We start from the raw sequence: 20,645 nt of genomic DNA, 5'->3' as shown, positions 1-20,645 counted from the left end.
GTCCAGGGAGAGGGATATTCTGGAGGGAGAGCATAATACTGGTTATTTCAAGGCCATTGCTAACCAGAAAAGAAGAAGAAACAAGTGCAGATGCTAGAAGGTGAAAATGGACCTGTAAATGATCCTAAAGGTATTTTAGATGTTGCTGTTAAATTCTATAAAAAGCTTTTTGGATACCAAGATAAAATTAACATCACCCTAGAAGATGACTTTTGGGGTGATGGTAGTAAGGTTACTAGTGCTCAGAATGATATTCTGAACACCCCCTTTACTGAACAAGAAACTAGGGAGCAGTCTTTGGCTCATGCTGAGGGGGCTCCTGGACCTGATGGGTTCCCTTTTTTATTTTACCAGCAATTTTGGTATGTTATTAAAAATGATTTGTTTGCTCTGTTTAGAGATTGGGAAAGAGATGAGCTTGATTTGTTCAGACTCAACTTCTCCCTTCTTACACTAGTCCCTAAGGAAGTAGATGCTGTCAGACTTGAAAAATTTAGACCCTGGTCAATGACTAATTGCAGCTTTAAAATCTTTTCCAAATGTGTCACAGATAAGTTTGGCCCTATCTGCCATGAGTTAATCTCACCTAATCAAACTGATTTCATAAAAAGCAGGTATATTGTGGAAAGCATAGTGGCAGCGCATGAAATAATTCATGCTGTTCATGTCAGGAAAATGTCTGGTTTTGTGTTTAAACTGGATGATGAGAAAGCCTATGACATGGTTAATAGAGAGTTTCTAATAGATGTGCTGACCACAAGGGGCTTTAGCCCTGGATGGATCAATAAAATTAAATCCTTGTTGTACAATGGATCTGTTGGTGTCAGGCTAAATGACATGAACAGTGATTTTTTCCTGACTGGTAAGGGTGTGAGACAGGGAGACCCAGCCTCACCCCTGCTGTTCAACATTGTTGCTGATGTCTTCACTAGAATACTAGACAAGGCATCTTCGAATAATTTCATTGAGGGAGTTTTCCTCCCTCAAATCCTACTGGAGTCATCAGTCTGCAATATGCGGATGATACTCTTCTCTTTGTAGGCAATAGCTTAGTTCAAGCTAAGAACTTGAAGTGGTTGCTATCTTGTTTTGAACAGATCTCTGGGTTGAGGATCAACTTCCATAAATGTGATTTGGTGCCTATCAATATTGATCCTGACAGGGCTAATATTTTTGCCCAAATCATGGGATGTAAGCTGGGGAGTTTCCCCATTAAATACATGGGAGCTCCCCTTCACTATAATAAACTTAGGAAAGAGGACCTACAACCTGTGGTTGACAAGATTATTAAAAGAGGGGCAGGATGGAGAGGTAGACTGTTATCTTTTGGCAAGAGATTAATTCTAGTGCAATCTTGCCTAGCTAGTATTCCTTCTTATCTGATGGGAATTATTAAATTCCCTAAGTGGGCTATAGCCTTGATTAATTCCCAACTAGCTCATTGCTTCTGGGATGATTATGAGGGCCATTTTAAATACCACCTTGCTAATTGGGGGTCCCTAGCTACCAAGAAGAAATATGGTGGCCTGGGGATAACTAATCTGGCAGATTTTAATATGTGCCTACTTGCCTCCTGGGGCAAGAGATATATATTGGATGAGGGTAAGATTTGGAAGAAAATAGTAGATCATAAATATTCAGAGTCCTAATATTTTTGCCTGCTCCAGTATGGGAGCCTCACCTTTCTGGAAAGGAATACTTTGGGCCATTAAGGCCTCTAAATTTGGGTATGGCTGGAAGGTGGGCAATGGTAAAAATGTTAGGTTTTGGGAAGATTGTTGGTGTGGAGAGACTAATCTTGCTACTAAATACTGGAGACTGTACTCCATTGCGGTGGACCAACAGGCTACCATTGAGGAGGTTTGGGATGGAACCAACCTCAAGATCAATTTCAGAAGATGTTTTTCCCCTGACATGATGATAGACTGGAATAGCCTTTTTGACGAGATTAAAAATATAGTCCTGATAGACAGACCTGATACTCTTGTTTGGAAATACGAGACAAAAGGGCTATATACAGTGAAATCCTTTTACAATATTGTTAATTTTAGAGGGATCCTACCTGGGGTTAAACCTGTGGTGTGGAAAATAAAAATCCCACCTCGTATTCAAATTTTTCTCTGGCTGATTGTGAATAATAAACTCTTGACCAGAGACAACCTGTGCAAGAGGCAACATGTTTCAGATAGAACTTGCCTTTTTTGTTCTGAACATGAGACCTCTTGTCATTTATTCTTTTCTTGTGTGGTTGTTGCGGAACTGTGGAGAGTTGTCAGGGATGCGGCCAATATCAATATTTGTGAAGATATGCACAAAATGCTGATAGGCTGGACCAGCAAACCTGACACGGCAGCTGCATTTGTGCAAGCTGCGGCCCTGTGGGCTCTCTAGAGGAGCAGGAATGACATATGTTTTAATCAAGTGCCTTGGATGGGTATGCAGGTGCTCGTGTGGAAAACTGCGAAAAACTTGTCCTTATGGGAGGTGGTCTGGCCAAATGCTGCCAAGTCAAAACTAAAAAAGATCGTGCGAAGGCTGGAGCATATGGCAAGAAATCCCCCACTCCTCCTATGGCCGGATCCAGGTTGATGGGGGGAAAGACCCGGGGGAGAAAACTCCGGGAACGAGCCGATCATGCTGTGACTTACATCTCCTGCGACAAAGGTGCTCTCCGCTAAAAAGGAGTGAAGCGTGCTGAGGATAATGAAAGGGACCTGAAGATCTTGTCCTGCATTACCCTAGTTTTGTCTCTCTTTTTATCTTTAGCTTTCCTTTTTTTCGTTGGGGAGTGTTTTTCCCCTGGTGGACCTGCTGCTCTTTAGCTTCCTTAAGCTTTTAAGCTTTGTAATGCTCGTTTGGATACATGTTTTGAATACTGCTGGGTTTCATTGGTAATGCAATGGAGCCGGGGCTAAGGCCCTTTTTCTCTAAAAAAAATTTCAATGAGCAATGCTATTCGTACGGACTAGTTCTACAGAAATTCTACGCGCTAGTTCAATAAGCTGTTGATCCTAAAAAGAAGTTCATAAGCTGTCGGTATTTCCACATTTCCTCCGGGCGGTTAGTGCTTCCCTCACGGTACGTAACTTTTTGCAGTGTTGCTAAATCTCAGTCAACCGAGACTACATTAAGTCTCAGTCGATGTAATATTCGTAAGATCTTACGTAAAGAAGCGTGCAAAATTTTCCTTTTTGATTTCTACATGTCATGCCACTCGATTGAGACTTAAGTCGCAGTCGAGTGAGATCTAGCCACACCTAACTTTTTGTAAAAGTTGTGCATAGGTATAGCAATTTTCCTCCTATTAAAGCGCGGTTTAGACACCGTAGTCGCGCGAAAATGCTAAACCTAAGAAGTATACACAAACTTACGACATGTTCCAAGCTAACCTAAACACACACACACACACACACACACACACACACACACACACACACACACCTCAATTTCTTTTTTTAGGGGGTGGGTGGGCGCGGGGCGGGGGACTAGTGCGTAAATTTGCGAAATTACTTTAGGTGATCTTTAGGCACGGACGAGACTTTAATGCTCGATGCATTGTTAATTTTATTTACTCCAGTGATGTCGGTCGCCATTGCCCAAGCTGCCTCCACCATCATCCACGTCAATGGATCGAGGCCAGGAGCTTCCGGTACTACTAGTCGTTTTCCTTTCGAATTGCATGCAGAGGAAAGGACTATAGAATTCTGGAAAGACAAAAGGGCATCTTCTTCCTCGACTGTGCCGTTTTGCCTTCGCGGAGCATATTCCGCCTCTGCGCTGCACGGGGCTCCCTCGCCAAGACTGGATTCAGATTACGAGCTCTGACGCGCATTAAGCCCTTCGGATCCGGAATCTGATGGTTCAGAGCCGCGCCTCAGCTGGCAGGATTTCCAACACGGTCAATGTAAAGCTAGAGGATAGATATGTCATATGCTACGGCTAGTCTGCGGCTCTGCGGCGTACGTGCCGATGCTTCCCTGCACAGACAGGCACAGCCACTACACAGTTCATCACATAGCTTCGAAGCACAGGATACGCATCGCTGATCTTCTTCTTGACTAGCCGTTAATTACCGTGTTCGTACGCTGACAGCACCAAATCTTACCCTACGAGAGGAGAGCGTTTTTTGCCCCGGAGGAACAGGTGTTTTATTACGCAATCAGAGGGCAGTCGGCCTTACATAGTGCAGAAACAGCGCCCTGACCCGAGCGAATCCACACAGCCGTGCGATTCTCACGGCTTCCGCATCACAGGAAGCAGTTAATGAGCCGGGATTGGGCCATGATCGTGCATATATAACGGCCATCACGACGAAACAAACAGCAGAATTAAGACGTCGATCGAGCAGCAGAGCAGGGACGTACGTGCCTGGTGTTGGGCTGTAGCTCGGCAGTCGGCATGCATGCGCGCGTATGTACGTGCGTATCCACGCAATCAATTCATCAGGACACGATCTCTCATCAGCCGCCTACGGTAGTGTTTACTGTTTGCCTGCTTGCTTTCTCGCCTAATTCATGGGAGAGCAAGGATTAGGCTTAGTTTTACTGTTCTTAATTTAGCAGCACGCCACTTTTTCCTGACACTTCTTACGGGCAAACCACTTAATCCAGAGAGAGATACAGAGAGCGAAATATATAGTAACCGGATCATGCGTACGTACAGCACAATTGGCTCGCATACGTACGTACGTATGCCCTACCAGGGCCATGCATTTCGAGCAAAGCTGTGCTTAACAACTACGGGTCAACACATCGATTAACTAGTCGGCAGCGCGACGAAATATTGGTTTAGTTGTTCGATTTGTTCCTGGAGTCTTGTGGAAGCAAGCAACCTAGCTACTTTGACTATATGGTGGCATAGATATAGAGAATATATGTTCTTTTGAATTTCTTACTTTCCCGGCGTGCGAGGGCAAAGGGTGTGACCTGCTATCTCCCCTTTTGCTCCATGCATGGATGCATGGGCAGTTGATATGACGCAATGCTTGATCATCGGTGACCTATGCAACTGGTCTTAATTAGCTTTTAGTAAAAATGCGGTCATGTTCTGGCAAGGTAAAGATCCAATGGAGCAGAAGTAAGTTTGACAAAAGGTTTAGGGGCATCTTCAACGCGGACCCTCGAACCCCTCGCAAGCGACCGAATCAAGCTGTCAGGACGCCGCAAGACATCCAACAATGCCCCGCATTTGTACGCAGATCAGTCTGGGTATTTGTTTTCCTGCAGAATGGAAGCAAATCAGAGGGGCTTTGTGGGAGTCCGGACACCCGCCACGTAGAACTCTGACAACCCTAGCCCAGACAAAACTTACACAGAGCATGCGCATTTGGGGCCGGCCGCACTGTTTCTGCGGCAACCCCCCCCCCCCCCCCCCCCCCCTCCTTTTTGCACCCTCTCCGCTACCATCCCGCTCTTTCCACCCCAATTACCGCACTTTTTCGCCATCACCGCCGCATGGACCTATATGAAAAGCTGTCGGAGACGGCGGATGTGGAGGATTTAGCGAAGGCGGCCGCCCGAAATATCAACTCGGCGACACATCAAGCTTAGCCTGCCGCCTCAACAGAAGGGCAAAGAAGGAGGGCGGTCAGGGCGACTGGGGTGGCCTCGAGCGGGGTGCAGAGGGCCGGCGGACCTGAGATGCGGGGCCTCGCCATCCATGCACAAATCGTCCTGGTCGGAACAATACATGTCTCCCTACTTCTACACCGTCCAATAGCTCTGCAAGAAGTCCCCGACATGTTGATGACGGCGACCGATAAGAAGCTCAAGCTCGAAGAGAAGAAGATCAAACACGAAGAGTGGAAGGTTGAGATCGTGGCCGCTTTGGAGGATTCGTAGATGTTGTCCTTGAAGATGGAAGGGTTGGATGATCATGCAAGCCTTCCGTGTTAGGATGTGGAAGCGCTTGGTGACCGAGCTAGAAAGCTAGAGACGACGGAGAAAGAGGCGGATGGTGAGGAGTCTGCGACAGTGTAAGCGTAGACGCTCAGATATACAGTCCGGCAGGGCAAAAAATTCATTTTTTTTTCGAACTGCCAGGCTGAGATACTTTTGTGAGCAGACGTGTAAAAAACTATGAACATCAACATCTTTTTAGTCGTGATTGGGTGCTCTGTGAAATTGCACTTTAACTTGTTATTGCTATGCATTTGAAATTCAAATTGGCATGACATGGTCGGACGTTTAGGGGATGCAGTTGGATGGTTGGTTCCCGCATCCATGTACAGGACTGGTTCGGATCAGTCTGCAGACAAATAGTGTGTCTATTTTGGAGGTCGTCGTTCGAGATGCCCTAATTGAACACTTTACACACCTAGCGTACTCAGACCATTCGGGCTCACCATGCTACATGTATTTTTGGGTTTTACTATATGACTATTGGTTAGACTAATAATATGTTTTGCCAATTGTTTCCCTCGGGGCCATGACTTAGCCACCACTGGAAGAACCGGCCCCCTGAATGTACATCACTGGGTTCCTTCATCTCCACTGATTGCTTCTGCGGTGGCTATGGAGGGAAGGAATTAACCCCTGGAACTTTGTGCCCACTCATGTCTAACAGTCTAGTGTCTTAGTTAAGTTTTTGGTTATCCATGGCTTTCGACTCCGGTGGAGGCGATGGCGGCACCAAATAAATATTTTCGAGATATCTCCCCGAAGAAGGCAGTGTCTACGCCTCCTTGGGGCCTTCAGATCTGGGTTGGTGCTTCATATGTCTTCTTGTTGGCGTAGAGGTAATGGTCTTCTTCTTGCTCTTTGCAGTGGTGATGTTGTGGGCAGCCAGTGGTCCGACGACGGAAGGCCGACCCTAGGGACCAGGTGATATTCTCCCAGCCGTTTTTGTGGCAGCGATGAGGCAGCGACCTTCTTTTCTCCCCTTGGGTGTCTCCCTGGCGTGATAGATTGCTCTCTGGTTGTTCATGCTCCCTCTCTATCACAATGGCAATTACTCCATCGTCGTTTTCGTTGGCGGAAATTCTATTTAGGAGATGGTTTGGCTATAGGATTTCCGATCTACACAAGACTTCCATGTTGGCGGCTTCTTCCCCGGCGCGTTGGTCCAGCTGGACCTTCCCACGACGCTTTTCAGACCGCATGATTCATGATCAGGCTTCGGTGATGGAGCGGCAGCACCGGCACGCCTTCGGCTCGTGCTGGAGATTCAGTTTTCCTAGCTCTCTAATAGGACTTGGTTTTAATGTCCTATACTTTTTAATATAAATGAGCCTTTTTTAGAAAAAAAAGGCTAACAATATGTAATTAAGTCTTTTTCGCGGGTGAATATGTAATTAAGTCATGTGCTATACTCTATGGAAACTTCCCGATAATAAGAATTCAATGATCTAAATTTTATTGTATATTATTAATATTTTATTACTCAAACTGGTAGTCAAAATTGGTCTTAAAATGCCTACATGCTCTATAAACCCTAACGGAGGAAATACGTACATGCGGGCCCTGTTTAAAAATCCGAATGGAGGCAAGGCAGCATAGCGGACTACATGTTTGAACAAACGGGGAGCTACACGTATGTGCTCAAGCAGTCAGCTAGGTGCAAGTTAGCCAATGGCGCAGTAATTAACTTATAGTAATACTCTCATGTAATTGACGCTTGACATTAGTTGACATGCGACACACACTCTTCGCCAAAAAAAAAAAGACATGCGACACACACGCACGGCTTCGCCATGTACAACACCCTACGTCGTATCTGGTCTGTGATCTAAAACGTATCAAAATATAAGACTTTTTGTAGTTCAAATTAACTGTAAAAACTTCTTATATTTTTAACATTACACTAGTATCAAAGACACTCTTATATTATTGGAAGGAGGAAGTATTAGTTTGCAAGGAAGTACGTATGTATAGCAAGGGTACCCTGAAGTGGTGTAAATTCGCCCGTGTGAACCGTACACGTATAAGCCGGGCCGGGAAGGGCACGTAGCACGGTAGCAGCAGCCAGCGTGCCGCCTACAGTAGTCATGCATACGCACATGCATGAGAACCAGTACAGTATCTACGTGTTTTTTCAACTAAAAAAAGTGTCTACGTGTTTTTTTTTTGCGGGCATGTATCTACGTACTTTCAACCTGGCATACATATGTAACATACATATATACACGTATTATACCCTGCCGCTGCCGGGGGCCATGCATTTCGCATTGCACTTGGATTAAAGGTGATTAAGCCAACACTGATTCCACCGCAAAAAAAAAGCCAACACTGATTGAATATTGCTAGTTTTTTTTTTGGGATAAAATATTGCTAGTTGTTCCTGCAGTATCTACAGTTGCAGTTTCTACAACGTGATCCTACGTACGTACCCTAGATACAATATTCAATCTCCAAAAGACAACAGAGGACAAATACGATGATTGGAGATGCAAGCATTGGAGGAATTAATTAGAGCAACTTTAATGGGGCGACCTATTTCGTCCGCCCGCGTTCGTTTGGGTTAGCGCGGGCAAAAGTGGTGGCCCAACGCGCCGACCCAAACCCAAATCACGTCCGCTTCGCGTCCGCGTCGACGCATTTGCGGTCCAAATTTGCGCCCCAAATGCGTCGGCGCGGACGCCGAACGGACGCCACGCGCGTCTTCTCGCTGTCCGCCGCGTCCCCACCTGGTGGCCGCCCAACTACCTGCTGCCCATGCAGTCAGCTTAATTTATGACCACGGACCCACGCGTCAGCGACGGCGGTCGCCCTTTTTTAAGCCGACCGTGCGGCGGGGCCGTCCTCATCCAAACTCGCCGTCCACATCTAGCCAAGCTCGCTCCCCCGTCGCCGGCAAACCCTAGCCAACCCTAGCCAAATGGGGCTCTTCTCCGGCGCCGGCATCAGCAGCAAGTCCAAGGGCAAGGCCCCCGCCGTCCCTTTCCCTTCGGAGTTCGTACCACCTCTGCTGGCGCCAGCTCGCCGGCAGAGGGTGCGCGTGAGCGTGCCAGTGTTGGAAATATGCCCTAGAGGCAATAATAAATGGTTATTATTATATTTCTTTGTTCATGGTAATTGTCTATTGTTCATGCTATAATTGTGTTATCCGGAAATCGTAATACATGTGTGAATACATAGACCACAACGTGTCCCTAGTAAGCCTCTAGTTGACTAGCTCGTTGATCAACAGATAGTCATGGTTTCCTGACTATGGACATTGGATGTCATTGATAACGGGATCACATCATTAGGAGAATGATGTGATGGACAAGACCCAATCCTAAGCATAGCTCAAAGATCGTGTAGTTCGTTTGCTAGAGCTTTTCCAATGTCAAGTATCTTTTCCTTAGACCATGAGATCGTGTAACTCCCGGATACCGTAGGAGTGCTTTGGGTGTGCCAAACGTCACAACGTAACTGGGTGACTATAAAGGTGCACTACGGGTATCTCCGAAAGTGTCTGTTGGGTTGGCACGGATCGAGACTGGGATTTGTCACTCCGTGTGACGGAGAGGTATCTCTGGGCCCACTCGGTAATGCATCATCATAATGAGCTCAATGTGACTAAGGAGTTAGTCACGGGATCATGCATTACGGTACGAGTAAAGAGACTTGCCGGTAACGAGATTGAACAAGGTATTGGGATATCGACAATCGAATCTCGGGCAAGTAACATACCGATTGACAAAGGGAATTGTATACGGGATTGATTGAATCCTCGACATCGTGGTTCATCCGATGAGATCATCGTGGAACATGTGGGAGCCAACATGGGTATGCAGATCCCGCTGTTGGTTATTGACCGGAGAGGCGTCTCGGTCATGTCTGCATGTCTCCCGAACCCGTAGGGTCTACACACTTAAGGTTCGGTGACGCTAGGGTTGTAGAGATATGAGTATGCGGAAACCCGAAAGTTGTTCGGAGTCCCGGATGAGATCCCGCACGTCATGAGGAGTTCCGGAATGGTCCGGAGGTGAAGAATTATATATAGGAAGTCCAGTTTCGGCCACCGGGAAAGTTTCGGGTGTTATCGGTATTGTACCGGGACCACCGGAAGGGTCCCGGGGGTCCACCGGGTGGGGCCACCTGTCCCGGAGGGCCCCATGGGCTGAAGTGGGAAGGGAACCAGCCCTTAGTGGGCTGGGGCGCACCCCATGGGCCTCCCCCCTGCGCCTAGGGTTGGAAACCCTAGGGTGGGGGGGCGCCCCACTTGACTTGGGGGTAAGTTACCCCCCTTGGCCGCCCCCCCCCCCCCTCTAGATGGGTCTTGGCCGGCGCCCCCCCCCCCCTCCCAGGGGGCCTATATAAAGGGGGGAGGGAGGGCAGCAACATTACAGCCTTGGGCGCCTCCCTCCTCCCCTGCTACACCTCTCCGTCTCGCAGAAACTCGGCGAAACCCTGCCGAGATCCCGCTACATCCACCACCACGCCGTCGTGCTGCTGGATCTCCATCAACCTCTCCTTTCCCCTTGCTGGATCAAGAAGGAGGAGACGTCGCTGCACCGTACGTGTGTTGAACGCGGAGGTGCCGTCCGTTCGGCACTCGGTCATCGGTGATTTGGATCACGGCGAGTACGACTCCATCAACCACGTTCATTGGAACGCTTCCGCTTGCGATCTACAAGGGTATGTAGATGCACTCCTTTCCCCTCGTTGCTAGTATACTCCATAGATGGATCTTGGTGAGCGTAGGAAAATTTTAAAATTCTGCTACGATCCCCAACAGTGGCATCATGAGCCAGGCCTATGCGTAGTTACTATGCACGAGTAGAACACAAAGCAGTTGTGGGCGTTGATGTTGCCAATTCTTCTTGCCGCTACTAGTCTTATCTTGTTTCGGCGGTATTGTGGGATGAAGCGGCCCGGACCGACCTTACACGTACGCTTACGTGAGACAGGTTCCACCGACTGACATGCACTAGTTGCATAAGGTGGCTAGCGGGTGTCTGTCTCTCCTACTTTAGTCGGAATGGATTCGATGAAAAGGGTCCTTATGAAGGGTAAATAGAAATTGGCAAATCACGTTGTGGTTTTACGTAGGTAAGAAACGTTCTTGCTAGAAACCTATACAAGCCACGTAAAAACTTGCAACAACAATTAGATGACGTCTAACTTGTTTTTGCAGCATGTGCTATGTGATGTGATATGGCCAGAAGATGTGATGAATGATATATGTGATGTATGAGATTGATCATATTCTTGTAATAGGAATCACGACTTGCATGTCGATGAGTATGACAACCGGCAGGAGTTGTCTTTATTATTTTGCATGACCTGCGTGTCATTGAATAACGCCATGTAAATTACTTTACTTTGTTGCTAAACGCGTTAGCCATAGAAGTAGAAGTAATCGTTGGCGTGACAACTTCATGAAGACACAATGATGGAGATCATGATGATGGAGATCATGGTGTCATGCCGGTGACGAAGATGATCATGGTGCCCCGAAGATGGAGATCAAAATAGCAAAATGATAATGGCCATATCATGTCACTATTTGATTGCATGTGATGTTTATCATGTTTTGCATCTTATTTGCTTAGAACGACGGTAGTAAGTAAGATGATCCCTTATAATAATTTCAAGAAAGTGTTCTCCTAACTATGCACCGTTGCGAAGGTTCGTTGTTTCGAAGCACCACGTGATGATCGGGTGTGATAGATTCTAACGTTCGCATACAACGGGTGTTGACGAGCCTAGCATGTACAGACATGGCCTCACAACACACACAATACACTTAGATTGACTTGACGAGCCTAGCATGTACAGACATGGCCTCACAACACACGCAATACACTTAGATTGACTTGACGAGTCTAGCATGTACAGACATGGCCTCGGAACACGGCGGCCATTGGTTATTTTGCATCTGAGATTCCTGAGGCCCGTACGTACGTATACGTAGCCATACTAAAAAAACAAGCAGGGAGCGAGATGGGACGTAGAGTAATATCAGTATTGCTACTAGGCTTAAACATGGATCCCTCATAACGAAACACGACAAGAACGTACGACGGCGCAAGAGATCGACGAGCAAATGCACGTCACCCGTCACCCGATCGAGTCAAATTTATGTTGCGATCGGTCACAAGGACATTCGTACGTAGTGCGTGCCAGTAATTAGTGGGACACGTAGTACCAGTGCAAGTTAATGATACTAGGTGGGCACGCATCATCGTCCATCCATGGAGACATGTAGTTTAAGACGGTTACTCATTGCTCTAGCAGTCTAGCTACGTAGGTAGGCACGCATGCGAAGCTGTTCTTTTGGTCGTGAGCTCAAATGCACGCATGATGAACAGTTAAGTTAAATCAAAAAAATAATAAAAAATTCAAACCAATCTTAATTCTTTAGCAATGAACATTGACGAGTTGTCTACATATGCGCAAATTTTCATGAAGAATTCTTCATAAAAAACTATGCATATGTTAACAATTGGTCAATGTTCGTTGTAAAAAATATCTGTTTTGTCTTTACAATTTTGATCTGTTTTGATGTTTATAAGGGAAGATTTGAGCTCGCGGGCAATGCATGCAACGGCAGAGCTACATGTAGTTCTTCAGGGTTCATCTCCCTCAACTTTGAGAAAATGTTTCAAAGATTTGTTTTGGAGGTGCTTAATTAGAAAAGTATAGACTTACCACTTACGCCCCCTCAGAAATCTTCCTCCCCTCTAGCATTCCCTGTCTAGTTCCACCATTGAGCGCATGCAACTTTTACGACATGATTTACCTTCACTGCAAGACCCATAAAGTAATCTTTTACTCACTTTGTTATAAAATATTTGAAGTTTTGGCTTTGTCCTAAATCAAACTTTTTTAAGTTTAACCAAGTTTACATAAAAAATATATCAACATCTACAATACCAAATTCGCTTCATTACATTCATCATAACAAAAAATTTCATACTACTCTCTCTGTTCCAAAATACTTGCCATGGTTTGAACTAAAACCACGACAATCATTTTGGAACGGAAGGAGTACATATATCGGGAGCGTATAAATGTCAGGTACGGTAAAAATATTGTTTACGCGGTCGCTATTCCTAGGACCACTAGATCTTGATCAAACGTCCGGAAATAGATCAGTGTGTGTGCTGCAGTACTACAGCTCACGGCCGTTGGATAAATAATGACTGTCTAGATTACCTTGTTTCTCCTCCGACCGTTCTCTCTCCCCGTAAAAACCCACCTTCGCTGTCCATCTTCTTCCTTTTTCTCTCCCCCGACCTGCCCCATCCTGGCCCTGCCTCCGCCCCTCGCGGCCGGCATTGAAAATCCGAAATCCTGTAGTGGCACCATTGCATGGCACGTAGTGTACCATGCAACCATAAAGCTCTCCAGGCCCCACGCGCGCGCGTGTAAACAACGTACATGCATGCGTGCATGCTCGGTCGATAGATCGAGGTTAATAACTTAAAAAGAAAAGATAGCTCGAGGTTAATTTTGTGCATGCATGCACGAACCGCTCGGGGGTTTTCCTACGTGCAAAGCATTTCTCGTATACGTACGTTTGGAGCTCAACTCATGGCAATGGTGAAACCGTGAAAGCTAACCAGTGGACCGACGTCGGAGATCGTCGCTGTGTCAACGGAAATGCCGTCACGCCATGCCGCCAGTGTGTGCGCAGCCCTAGTGCAGCTGTAGTTTGTGCTGCAGGAGCGAGCCGGCGTGCGCGCGACGGGCTCGCAAGGAGTCAAAAGCGGGCGTCAGTGGCGTGCGCCCACCCTGAGCCAGCCAACCAGCGCCCGTACGACGTACGTGGGGACGGCCTGGATGGGAAGCCATTGCCGTTCTCTCCCCGGGACCCCGCGCACGTACGTAGTACTACGCCGTACCAAGAGCAGCCGGTGCGGCGCCCACCAGCCCACGTCGATCGACCCCAGGCCATCGGCGCCTCGCGCGGGAAACGCACGTTTGCCCTATTGCTCAAACAGTAACCGGACATGCAGGTCCGGCCCCGCCGCGCCGCCAATCGCCGGTGGCCACTGCACCCCACCCCGTACTGCTAGCGACCGATCAATCAATGGCGATGGCGATCGAAGCCCGCCAGCAGGTCCGTCCAGCTGGTGCATCGACGACGGAGGCCGTACCGGCGGGCGACGGATGCTCGATCACTGGTTCGGCTCGTCCGACGTCGAGTCTTCCGAACCCGTAGTGCATGTACGTATGTACCGCGTATTTGTACTGCCGAGCGTCGCCGTGTCGGCGTGAATTATTTTTTCTTTTCTTTTGTTTTGCATCGGTGCTGGCGTAATTCGAACCGGGGCCGGCTGCGTGCTTCATTCCGGATCCGCGTACATGTGTACATACGTGCGCCTGTACGTACGGGAGGAGGCATGCATACGACCATACGAGCGTCGGGCCGGCGAGTGGACGTGTGCTGAGCCGATAATGGCCGTCCGTCGTTTCCTGGTCCATCACGTCGAGGAATTAACTGTACATGCATATGGAGGTAAAAAAAAACAACTTGTACATGCATATATGGTGCATGGCGCTGCCTATGCGTGATGGATGGATAGATGCCGCCGTCGTCAAAATCGTGCTACCTGCGATCGTGGATGGGTTAAGGATGAACAAGAGAAACAGTCTGAAGGTTGAAAACGACGAGGAGCCGTCGTCAAAAGCGTGCTGCGCAGAAAATCGACTAGCTTTTTTTTCAGACCTCTTAAAGCATCTCCAATAGCCGCGCAACGCGCGGCACGCTAGAAAACAGTTTACGGCATCGGAATCGCCCGCTTTTGCGCGCCGCAGTGCGTTGGCTCGAGCGGCCGCTGCAAAATACAGCGTGCCCGAGCCGCTGCAAAAAAACTGCGCACACGCTCTCAGCACAAACAACATACGCACCCCAAACACAACCAAGAAGATCAAACACAAACAAAATAAATCAACAATAAATAATTGAATTTTATTATTACAACTCAAACAAATAGTTATCTTGCAATACAACAAATAGTTCAACAATACAATATCAAACATACAAATCATGATGCTCTTTGTTGGCCATTCCATGTCACTAGTAGAAAAACAACTTTTAGTACCGGTTTGTAAGGACCTTTAGTCCCGGTTCTGTAACCGGCACTAAAGGGTGGGGACTAAAGTTACCCCCCCTTTAGTCTCGGTTCAACACGAACCGGGGCCAAACACTAGTAGAAAACAACGCTTTCGTTCGGGCCTGGCCAACCCATTAGTCCCGGTTCTGCACGAACCGGGACCCATGGGGTGCATTCGTCCCGATTCGTGAGCCCAGGGGGCCGGCCGGGCCACGTGGGCCACTGGTCCCGGTTCGTCTGGACCTTTTGGTCCCGGTTCCACGCACGAACCGGGACCAATACGACTCGCCCCTGGCCCAAGACCATTAGTCCCGGTTTATGCCACAAACCGGGACTAAAGGGTTGGTCCTCGTTGCGGTCAGAGTTTAGTCCCACCTCGCCAACCGAAGGGCGCTCACACCGGTTTATAAGCCCGTCCCTCTCTGCCTTGTTGAGCTCCTCTCAAAATGAAAATAGATGTCCTTATACAGGGAATTTGACCTAAATTCAGAGTGAATTTCTCTGAAATTCACAAAAATTTATTATGAATTTAGGTTGAATTCTCTCTATAGGCGCATCTATGCTCATTTTTTATGTTGGGGTTGGCGATCTTTACAGACTTTTTGTGTGTTGAATATGCACCATTCAAAATCAGTCTCTGCTTTGAATGGTTCATTTTGAACATACAAAAAGTCTGAAGTTTAAATAAGTTCAAGAAAATGAAATCCCTTTGTAACAGATGAGTTTTCGTCCGAAACCCTGATACTTCGAAAGAGATTGTCCATTTTGTTCACGAAGTGCATCCACCTTTTGCCGGGACCCTCTCAACTTTTTAGCACATGCTATGTGGGTGAAATGATGATACCATGCCATCTTTCAACCTTTTCAGAGTTCATTTGAAATGCTTTTCAATTTTAGGGTCTTATAGCTCAAAATAATTAGTAAATGCATGAAAAATAACAAATGAAGTCAGAAAGGATTGAAAATTGATGATGTGGCTTTGAATGGTGCATTTTGAACACACAAAAAGTCAGGAGTTCAAATAAGTTTTAAAAAATGAAATCCCTTTGTAACAGACGAGTTTCCATGAAATCCTGATACTTTGAAAGAGATTGTCCGTTTTGTACACGAAGTGCATCCACCTTTTGCCGGGACCCTCTCAACTTTCTTGCACATGCTATGTGGATGAAATGATGATACCATGCCAACTTTCAACCTTTTCAGAGTTTATTTTCAAATGCTTTTCAATTTTAGGGTCTTATAGCTCAAAATAATTAGTAAATGCATGAAAAATAACAAATGAAGTCAGAAAGGATTGAAAAAGGATGATGTGGCTTTGAATGGTGCATTTTGAACACACAAAAAGTCAGGAGTTCAAATAAGTTTTAAAAATGAAATCCCTTTGTAACAGACGAGTTTCCGTATGAAATCCTGATACTTTGAAAGAAATTGTCCGTTTTGTACACGAAGTGCATCCACCTTTTGCCGGGATCCTCTCAACTTTCTTGCACATGCTATGTGGATAAAATGATGATACCATGCCAACTTTCAACCTTTTCAGAGTTCATTTGAAATGCTTTTCAATTTTAGGGTCTTATAGCTCAAAATAATTAGTAAATGCATGAAAAATAACAAATGAAGTCAGAAAGGATTGAAAATTGATGATGTGGCTTTGAATGGTGCATTTTGAACACACAAAAAGTCAGGAGTTCAAATAAGTTTTAAAAAATGAAATCCCTTTGTAACAGACGAGTTTCCATATGAAATCTTGATACTTCGAAAGAGATTGTCCGTTTTGTACACGAAGTGCATCCACCTTTTGCCGGGACCCTCTCAACTTTCTTGCACATGCTATGTGGATGAAATGATGATACCATGCCAACTTTCAACCTTTTCAGAGTTCATTTAAATGCTTTTCAATTTTAGGGTCTTATAGCTCAAAATAATTAGTAAATGCATGAAAATTAACAAATGAAGTCGGAAAGGATTGAAAAATGATGATGTGGTTTTGAATGGTGCATTTTGAACACACAAAAAGTCAGGAGTTCAAATAAGTTTAAAAAAATAAAATCCGTTTGTAACAGACGAGTTTCCGTATAAAATCTTGATACTTTGAAAGAGATTGTCCGTTTTGTACACGAAGTGCATCCACCTTTTGCCGGGACCCTCTCAACTTTCTTGCACATGCTATGTGGATGAAATGATGATACCATGCCAACTTTCAACCTTTTCAGAGTTCATTTAAATGCTTTTCAATTTTAGGGTCTTATAGCTCAAAATAATTAGTAAATGCATGAAAATTAACAAATGAAGTCGGAAAGGATTGAAAAATGATGATGTGGTTTTGAATGGTGCATTTTGAACACACAAAAAGTCAGGAGTTCAAATAAGTTTAAAAAAATAAAATCCCTTTGTAACAGACGAGTTTCCGTATAAAATCTTGATACTTTGAAAGAGATTGTCCGTTTTGTACACGAAGTGCATCCACCTTTTGGCGGGACCCTCTCAACTTTCTTGCACATGCTATGTGGATGAAATGATGATACCATGCCAACTTTCAACCTTTTCAGAGTTCATTTTGAAATGCTTTTCAATTTTAGGGTCTTATAACTCAAAATAATTATTAAATGCATGAAAAATAACAAATGAAGTCAGAAAGGATTGAAAAATGATGATGTGGCTTTGAATGGTGCATTTTGAACGCACAAAAAGTCAGGAGTTCAAATAAGTTTTAAAAAATGAAATCCCTTTGTAACAGACGAGTTTCCGTATGAAATCCTGATACTTTGAAAAAAATTGTCCGTTTTGTACACGAAGTGCATCCACCTTTTGCCGGGATCCTCTCAACTTTCTTGCACATGCTATGTGGATGAAATGATGATACCATGCCAACTTTCAACCTTTTCAGAGTTAATTTGAAATGCTTTTCAATTTTAGGGTCTTATAGCTCAAAATAATTAGTAAATGCATGAAAATTAACAAATGAAGTTGGAAAGGATTGAAAATTGATGATGTGGCTTTGAATGGTGCATTTTGAACACCCAAAAAGTCAGGAGTTCAAATAAGTTTTAAAAAATGAAATCCCTTTGTAACAGACGAGTTTCCGTATGAAATCTTGATACTTCGAAAGAGATTGTCCGTTTTGTACACGAAGTGCATCCACCTTTTGCCGGGACCCTCTCAACTTTCTTGCACATGCTATGTGGATGAAATGATGATACCATGCCAACTTTCAACCTTTTCAGAGTTCATTTAAATGCTTTTCAATTTTAGGGTCTTATAGCTCAAAATAATTAGTAAATGCATGAAAATTAACAAATGAAGTCGGAAAGGATTGAAAAATGATGATGTGGTTTTGAATGGTGCATTTTGAACACACAAAAAGTCAGGAGTTCAAATAAGTTTAAAAAAATATAATCCCTTTGTAACAGACGAGTTTCCGTATAAAATCTTGATACTTTGAAAGAGATTGTCCGTTTTGTACACGAAGTGCATCCACCTTTTGCCGGGACCCTCTCAACTTTCTTGCACATGCTATGTGGATGAAATGATCATACCATGCCAACTTTCAACCTTTTCAGAGTTCATTTTGAAATGCTTTTCAATTTTAGGGTCTTATAGCTCAAAATAATTAGTAAATGCATGAAAAATAACAAATGAAGTCAGAAAGGATTGAAAAATGATGATGTGGCTTTGAATGGTGCATTTTGAACACACAAAAAGTCAGGAGTTCAAATAAGTTTTAAAAAATGAAATCCCTTTGTAACAGACGAGTTTCCGTATGAAATCCTGATACTTTGAAAGAAATTGTCCGTTTTGTACACGAAGTGCATCCACCTTTTGCCGGGATCCTCTCAACTTTCTTGCACATGCTATGTGGATGAAATGATGATACCATGCCAACTTTCAACCTTTTCAGAGTTCATTTGAAATGCTTTTCAATTTTAGGGTCTTATAGCTCAAAATAATTAGTAAATGCATGAAAATTAACAAATGAAGTCGGAAAGGATTGAAAATTGATGATGTGGCTTTGAATGGTGCATTTTGAACACCCAAAAAGTCAGGAGTTCAAATAAGTTTTAAAAAATGAAATCCCTTTGTAACAGACGAGTTTCCGTATGAAATCTTGATACTTCGAAAGAGATTGTCCGTTTTGTACACGAAGTGCATCCACCTTTTGCCGGGACCCTCTCAACTTTCTTGCACATGCTATGTGGATGAAATGATGATACCATGCCAACTTTCAACCTTTTCAGAGTTCATTTTGAAATGCTTTTCAATTTTAGGGTCTTATAGCTCAAAATAATTAGTAAATGCATAAAAATAACAAATGAAGTCAGAAAGGATTGAAAAATGATGATGTGGCTTTGAATGGTGCATTTTGAACACACAAAAAGTCAGGAGTTCAAATAAGTTTTAAAAAATGAAATCCCTTTGTAACAGACGAGTTTCCGTATGAAATCCTGATACTTTGAAAGAAATTGTCCGTTTTGTACACGAAGTGCATCCACCTTTTGCCGGGATCCTCTCAACTTTCTTGCACATGCTATGTGGATAAAATGATGATACCATGCCAACTTTCAACCTTTTCAGAGTTCATTTGAAATGCTTTTCAATTTTAGGGTCTTATAGCTCAAAATAATTAGTAAATGCATGAAAAATAACAAATGAAGTCAGAAAGGATTGAAAATTGATGATGTGGCTTTGAATGGTGCATTTTGAACACCCAAAAAGTCAGGAGTTCAAATAAGTTTTAAAAAATGAAATCCCTTTGTAACAGACGAGTTTCCGTATGAAATCTTGATACTTCGAAAAAGATTGTCCGTTTTGTACACGAAGTGCATCCACCTTTTGCCGGGATCCTCTCAACTTTCTTGCACATGCTATGTGGATGAAATGATGATACCATGCCAACTTTCAACCTTTTCAGAGTTCATTTGAAATGCTTTTCAATTTTAGGGTCTTATAGCTCAAAATAATTAGTAAATGCATGAAAATTAACAAATGAAGTCGGAAAGGATTGAAAATTGATGATGTGGCTTTGAATGGTGCATTTTGAACACCCAAAAAGTCAGGAGTTCAAATAAGTTTTAAAAAATGAAATCCCTTTGTAACAGACGAGTTTCCGTATGAAATCCTGATACTTCGAAAGAGATTGTCCGTTTTGTACACGAAGTGCATCCACCTTTTGCCGGGACCCTCTCAACTTTCTTGCACATGCTATGTGGATGAAATGATGATACCATGCCAACTTTCAACCTTTTCAGAGTTCATTTTGAAATGCTTTTCAATTTTAGGGTCTTATAGCTCAAAATAATTAGTAAATGCATAAAAATAACAAATGAAGTCAGAAAGGATTGAAAAATGATGATGTGGCTTTGAATGGTGCATTTTGAACACACAAAAAGTCTGGAGTTCAAATAAGTTTTAAAAAATGAAATCCCTTTGTAACAGACGAGTTTCCGTATGAAATCCTGATACTTTGAAAGAAATTGTCCGTTTTGTACACGAAGTGCATCCACCTTTTGCCGGGATCCTCTCAACTTTCTTGCACATGCTATGTGGATAAAATGATGATACCATGCCAACTTTCAACCTTTTCAGAGTTCATTTGAAATGCTTTTCAATTTTAGGGTCTTATAGCTCAAAATAATTAGTAAATGCATGAAAAATAACA

The sequence above is a fragment of the Aegilops tauschii genome, chromosome 6, assembly GCF_002575655.3.
Source record: "Aegilops tauschii subsp. strangulata cultivar AL8/78 chromosome 6, Aet v6.0, whole genome shotgun sequence".
NCBI lineage: Eukaryota > Viridiplantae > Streptophyta > Magnoliopsida > Poales > Poaceae > Aegilops > Aegilops tauschii.
Note: the sequence above shows the minus strand (reverse complement) of the source record.